Genomic DNA, 7,889 nt, shown 5'->3' with positions numbered 1-7,889 from the left:
CACTTCCGCTGTGCGTTCGCTGCTCTGCCACGTGTTACCTTCCATTTGCCACAATTTTAAACAGCCATCATGTTTAATTCTCGTTTTTGTTGATTTAATCAACCGCACTTTATCTCTAACATTATTTAACACCTCTGAGTCAAGAGTACCTATGTTTGGGAAAGGTTTCACACACTCCCGGGTCATCTTGACCCATTTGTCGCAGTATGCCGTAGCATACGCACCGTATTTATTATACATAACATATTTTGCCGAACCAACCGGCCATTCATTAGGTAGCACAACATGAACTATCTCTAGCGTTTGCTTCGTATCCATTGTGAAAACAACCTATTTCTCAACGCTACACAAAAAGACTTTTACCTGTTCTCCTTTGAAACAGAACTTACTAGAGATTTTTTTTTTTATTCATGGACGTTTTCAACAGGCACGTCCCCTTAAGATATCAATGCCCTTCCTAGTGTGAGTACTTTACCACTGTCAGCACCAGATATCAATCAAGAATATCAGTGGTTGCAGCGTATTTCCTCCCACATCTCCCAAATCGCAATCACGGCTGTACTAAATCAACCATGCAGTCCGATCGCACGGCTTACGGATACTAACTATCGGTAAGCTTTGCGATTAATATTTGGGAATGCCGCGAAAACCTGTTATTTTCGCTTCGAGTATGCCATGCATACTCTGTGGTGTCTATTTATCACCTGCTCTTATTAGAACAGAACACCACTCACACAAAGGTTTCTTTATATCCTGCTCAGACCTAGAACAGAACCTTTGTTGTCAGGTCACCTTTTTTAACATGCCCCGTCAGACACACCTGAACTACAGCGCTATGAATTTTTAAATAGTACCACACTGCCCTCCCAATACTCAATCACGGCCTTGCCATGCGGTCGATTTGCACCGCTCAATGATTCATTATGCGGACCACAGATAACACTGCAATGCTCTGTCCCTTACAGCAAACAATACCCTTTATCAGTGAATGTCGTGATTAGTATTGGGTGCACGTGCGAAAACCTATAGTTGCCTATAGTTACCAGTATACTTTTTCCTTTATGTATTTATTCACATACATAACATACATAACCTTTGTTTTCTGTACAGAAAATAACTTTCCCAAACAATGGCACTATCTTTTCAGAGACTTTACCAAGTGCTTACAGTATGCATATAACAACTATCAAAACTATTGTTCAACCACGTGGCAAATCTACCGGAAGTTCGCGTACGCACAGCAGGAACTACACATACGCACAGCAATGCAATACACTTTAAAACATAAAACGACAATAAAAAGAAACATTTTTTTTCTTTCTTGTCCCTAGATTCTAATTAGCGTTCCTTCAGTCTATGCAACAACGGACATTCGGTTTCGCAACACACAGTGAACCACAGGTATTAGACGCATTACGTTCATTCCTGCTTTATGCGACGCGTCCGTCCATCCACCCTTTGTTGAGGAACCGAATATCGTAAGCGTTGCATACCTGCCGGTAACGTAATTCCTAACTCACGAGCCCCCAAATTATTAAAGTAATGCTATCGTTTTAAAATAAGCATTGCCCAATCAATTGAATGTGTGTCCAAAGCACAAAGTAATTTATTTTAGCAGATGTAAATAGTCAACAATTCAATACATTATTATATTATGATAAAGTACAGTACAGCACAGCCAATACCAAAAGTTAAGTACATACCAATGCAATCGCTTGCGCACGCTGCGCACCCACCGGACCCGATGGACAATATTCTGTATAGAATATTGTGTCAGAGTTGACTGAGGCCCCAGTGAGATGCAACTAATATATATACAGTCAGTGTTTCATTGTGAACAATAGAGATGACGCAGATTGTTTCTATAGGTCCAGACGTTGGGTGGGTCCAGGCCAGACAGGTAATAGGTTGATTCAATCTAAGGAATCCAAAGGTGGGGGTCTTCTCTCCAGGGGGTCTGCTCCTTTTCATAGCCAGTATCATACAAAGGTTTTACTCTCTAATATCAATAACTAAAGTATGCAATGTGCGATCTCTTCGCCGACTGCACCGGACAGCTGCTGATGATTAGGGCTTCAATATGATATCAGGCATGACACCTTTCCTATTACCTAAACCTTTAATAACACTACAATGTACATATAATCAACATATATATATATATATATATATATATATATCTCTATATATATATATATATATAGACTAATAATAAACCGAATACTATCTGCTCCTGAATTACAGTGTAACAGAACCAATATGAAATTATATAAATAACTAACTGTTGTAATGCGAGTGTGTGCGTGCGTATTTTACCGTGCGAACGCACCACATCACGTAATACGCACGGCAAACCAATATTAAACCAATATACTTTCGTTCATCCAATTATACGACTTTGACACCCTTGATGCAGTCAAACAACTCGGTGATGAGAGGTATAGGATACCGATTTTTTACCGTGACCGCATTGAGACTTTGGTAAGCAATACAGGGCCGGAGAGACCCATCCTTTTTTTTGACAAAAAAGAAACCCGCTCCGGCTGGAGAGACAGACGTCCTGATGAAGCCCCTCAGTAGATTTTCTTTGACATATACTACCATGCCCGAGGTTTCAGGCTGGGAAAGTGGAAAGTCTCTTCCTCTGGGAGAATCCTTCCCCAGGAGCAATTCTATCGGACAATCCCAAGGACGGTGAGGGAGCAAAAGCTCAGCTTGGACCTTATCGAATACATCCGCAAAGTCTTGATACTAAGGAGGTAATCCTGGAACAAATGTTTTGGTATCGGAAGATAGAATCTTAACTGGCTTCACTTGAGCTAGGCAGTTGGACCGACAATGAGATCCCCAGGCCAGAATTTCAGAGGTATTCCAATCCAAGCTAGGAGAATGTATACAAAGCCTGGGCAGACCTAAGATAATGGGAGTGGTAGAGTGCGGCAAAACAAAGAATGAGATTGTTTCGGAATGCAGAACCCCAATACGGAGAATAAGTGGTTTAGTTTGGTAGTGAACCATACTTCCCGGGCGTTGAGACCCATCAATGGCAGTGATGGTAACAGGTGCCTGTAAGGGTAACACAGGAATAGAACACTGAGATACTAGAGACCAGGAAATAAAATTCCCCGCAGCACCCGAATCCACTAGTACTTGAGGAGAATTCTTCAGAGGAATCCCATAATACAGAAACTGTGAGAAAACAAGTGGAGGATGGGAAGGATTTATATGTCCCCAGTCTGACTTCCCCGGAGCAGACTAGGGCCTGGCATTTCCCAACATCTTTGGACAGGAATTCAGAAAGTGGCCCGGCTCGCCACAATAAATACATAACTTGTTAAGACATCTCTTATCCCTCTCCTTGGATGTTAAGCGGGTCCTCCCGATTTGCATAGGCTCTTCAGGACTAAGAGAGATTGAGTGGGAACGAAGAGCGGATTTGAAGGATGAGCAGTTAGGATGTTCTTTCTCTGCGGAAGAGAAGGTCCACTTTATTACAAAGAGAGATTATTGCATCCAGAGTGGTAGGAAGTTCTTGGGGTGCCAGTACATCCTTAATTTTGTCCGATAGCCCTTGCCAGAATGTTGCTACCAAGGCGTCATTATTCCAGGACAGTTCTGAGGAAAGGGTACGAAATTCAATGACATACTGGGTGACTGTGTTGCTGGCAGAGGCTGAAGAAACTCGTGCAGACTTGCCAAAGATCCGCCGGAAAGTAGCTAAGAAGACTAAGTAGCTGCTGAGTAAAGGATCCTCTCGCTCCCATAGGGGAGAGACCCATGCCAAGGCCTGACCGGACAACAAGGAGATAATGTAAGTTATTTTAGACCTATCGAAAGGAAAATTTTGGGGCTGTAGTTCAAACTGTCTGGAGCATTGGTTTATGAAACCACAAGAGAGTTTGCGGTCCCCATCAAATTTTGCTGGTGTAGGTAGTCTCAGAGAAGAGGACGGACTCTGTGGAGTAGAGCGCTGGTCTTGAGGAGAGAAGCAACAGATGGCTGAGGAGCCTGTAGAATGTCCAGGCGACCGGTCAGAGTCTAGAAACACTGTAACAGTTGCCGTTGGATGCTATCCTGTTGCTCGATGCGTGAAACTAGATGCTGTAGCAAGTCTCTTGCTGAAGGCTACACCTGGGGATCAGACATTTGGCCTGTTCTTACTGTCACGTTTGGCTTACAGAAAATTGATCCCTAGGCTCTGATGAACATGGCTAAGCCCACCCACAGGCGCGGAGTCTAACAGACAGGTGGTTTTCACCAGGAACCCCCACAAGGAGGTATAGTCTTAGCTGCACCAAGTCTGCAGGTCGAGGTCCCGTGAGTGAGTGTACAGCAGAACGATGTGGGGGAGCCAGGTGAAGTGGATGGAGATGATGGAGCCCACAGGCGAGTGGTATAAATACAGGCACAACAATAATATAGACTGATGGTCAGCAGCCAATGAGTCACTAGGAGAATAGGTGCTCTGTGGTATACAACGAGAGGACAGAGGCTGTCACTATGAAGTACTCTGGAGATGGTAATGGAAGTACTGGAGCAGCAATAGTTCAACACAGCCAGAGGCTGAAGACTGACTGGAGTGGTGGAGGTAAATCGTAGTAACAGCTGATGAGTCCCAGATGAAATAGCAGCTCTGAATGGTAGTGATGAGAGAACTGGAGCTGTCACAATAGAGTACACTGGAGATGGTAATAGAGGTACTGGAACAGCAATAGTTCAGCACCGCCGCAGGCTGAGAGCAAACTGGAGTTGTGGAGGTAACCTGTGGTAACAGCTGATGAGTCACGTAGTAGCGGCTCTGAGTGGTAGTGATGAGAGAACTGAAGCTGTCACGATGATGTACACTGGAGATGGTAAGAGAGGTACTGGAGCAGCGATAGTTCAACACGGCCAGAGACTGAGAGCAGGCTGGAGTAGCGGAGGTAACCCATGGTAACAGCTGATGAGTCATAGATGTAGTAGCGTCTCTGAGCGGTAGTGATGAGAGAATCGGAGCTGTCACAATGAAGTACACTGGAGATGGTAAGTGAGGTACTGGAGCAGCGAAGGTTCAACACGGCCAGAGACTGAGAGCAGGCTGGAGTAGCGGAGGTAACTCGTGATAACAGCTGAGGAGTCACAGGTGTAATAGCGGCTCTGAGTGGTAGCAATGAGAGAACCGGAGCTGTCACGATAAAGTACACTGGAGATGGTAAGAGAGGTACTGGAACAGCGATGGTTTAGCACAGACCACGAACTGAGAGCAGACTGAAACACAGGCAAACCACAAGGAGAACAGGAACCAGGCTGCAGGAAGTGAGCTTGAAGAACATGCATCAGACAGGTGAATCCAGGAGGTTTAAATAAAGCTCCAGAAGTGCTTAGCCAATGAAAAAGTGGGAGGAGGTCCTGAAGTGCAATAGGCTTGCACCTGCACAGATCTGAATATAGCTGAATGAATAAACTGGAGAATGTCTGATGCTGGGACATGGCAGTTTCCAGATGAATGGACTGCAGGTAACGAGACAGGTACTATCTGTGGGACTGGAGCGTTACATTTTGTTTCTGAAAATAAGTACTACATCAGTATTGTAGTTTTCCAGGACAATATTTAGATCATCTAAATAGTGACATATTCGGGAGACATATTACAGGAGGTATTTGTGTAAGGCCTTGTAATATTGACAAATGAGGTTTGCACTAATTTGAGCGTTGCTCATCTACCAGTGTTGTCTTAAAAACTGTATGGGAGTTAATATCAGTATGCTGTCTTAGTGGTTAGCACTTCTGCCTCAAAGCAGTGGGGTAGTGAGTTTGAATCCCAAAAAGGCCATTTTCAAATGAACGTGTCACATGGTCAAAAGCATGTTGCATTGTAGTTACATAGGGCATGTCCTTGAAAATCTTTGAAAGTAATTGTAAAAAAACAAAAAAAGTATTACAGTATTTTAGGCGATTAATAGAGAACTCATGTCTTAAAATCTCCTGCCTTAACTCCTCCAAAAGCTCTGGTTGGCTGGAGCTGGAGCTGCACAATGCAATCATATAAAGTGGTGCACCTTAGTGTATGCCTGCAGCTTCATCTCGTTTGAGATATAACGGTCTGCAGGAATACAGTCCATGGCCTCTGCCAGGACCCGCAGCTCACGTCTTGCAAAGGTGCTGGCTCTCATTTTGGAAATGCTATACTTTCCAATAATTTCTCTATGATTGGTTCTCAGAGAACATGTTGGTGAGCTCACGTCATTTGTGGATCTTTTCCATACTTGTCTGCAAAATCTTGGCTTGTCATTCATTCCTCGGGTCCTAGCAGCGAGGGCATGATAGAGCTATGCGAAGTGTATTCCACTATTCGCAATTACTGTCACTTGCTAAAAGGAATCTGGCCCTCTAGGTCCTAGCATGACCATGCAGACATTGACTATTCCTGCCCTTGTAGTGCTAGTGCTACTTTGGCTAAACCTGGGACCTAGAGTGGTCCAATTAACTTTTACTTACATGGAATATTGTTATCCCCCCCCCCCACTGTTTAGTTAAGGGACATATTATTTTCATATCATGGGTGGATCCCGCTACGTAGGGGTGTGAGCTAGTGGCACATCACCTTAGGGAATTCAGGCCGGTGCAGACTAATCAGGGCTTGCTTGCCATTATGGCACGGGGACACTATGCTATTGGAGGCACAGCAAATTGCTGATTATTAGTGAAATTGGCCACTCCGAATTTGGTACACTGTTTGGAATATTCTTTTGGACAGTTGTTTAGGTTCTAGGGAGTATAATATTTAGATTTGTGGGACCTTTGTCTGCACAAATGTTTTTATGCTAGGCTTTATTAATGGATTCCTGCTATCCTCATCACCAAATTTTTGAGTATTTAAATTTTAAGCTACACAGAGGATATAGTGGTGTTATTGACAGTGAGTGAGATTGGAGACAATAATAAGTTCGGTTTAGAACCTGTTGAACTTTAGGTATCATTGTGACATCCATGGGAGAATAGAGAAAGACAGTGGTTTACAACAGATAGTACAGAAAGAAATAGGTCAGGGAAAGCAATATACATTTGGGTGTCCTCAGCATAGAGGTGGTATTGGAGGCCAAATGACCAAATTAGTACCCTAAAACAAGAGATGCACATATATTAAAGTATAACATTTATAAAAAAAAAGCGGTGGGTACACTACAGGAGCAGTTATTGAGGTAGAAAGTGACCCAGGAGAGAACTGTGTCTAGTTGGACAATGGAGTGAAGGATGTGTAGGAGAAGAAGATGTTCAACAGTGTCCAAAGCAGCAGAGAGTTACAGGAGAATGGGTATTGAAAAAATAAAATAAAAATATTTATTTATAAACACAATTGCAGTAGTCAAAAGAAACACAAAATAAAAACAATCTGTAAATACAAGCTCCTTTGTAAACAAAAAAAAAATACAAACACATGCATGTTGGTTTTATCCCGAGGTGTTGCAAGGCAGGTTATGCTGGAACCCATAATGGCTGTCTTCTTTATCTGTTTAAAATATTAGGGAAAAAGAGATCAACCTTACACCATTTTGAACAAAAAAAAATTACTTGCCTGTGTGTACTTTGTACACACCTGTACTTTCAAGCTGTAAAATTTACAATTTAGCCTTAACTGTAACGCTTGTAACTCAATAACCTAAAAGGAATAACATTGTTAACTATAGATACTCACATACTCACAAAGGCAACTCCTTCATGTGTTGGTCTTCCTCCATGAAATGATTCTGGCCGCACCTCCTTTGTGCTCCAGCTGACAGCTGGGTCATAAGGTATGTTGGAATAAATTACAAACATTTAGCTATTCACTAAAATGGTGTCTGTTTCACTTATCCTCAAAATGAAAGAGAATGCAAGATATCTTCATTAGAAAACATTGACAAATCAGC

Source organism: Mixophyes fleayi, chromosome 1, assembly GCF_038048845.1.
Source record: "Mixophyes fleayi isolate aMixFle1 chromosome 1, aMixFle1.hap1, whole genome shotgun sequence".
NCBI lineage: Eukaryota > Metazoa > Chordata > Amphibia > Anura > Limnodynastidae > Mixophyes > Mixophyes fleayi.
The sequence above is the reverse complement of the archived record's forward strand: the minus strand, read 5'-3'. Positions refer to the sequence as shown.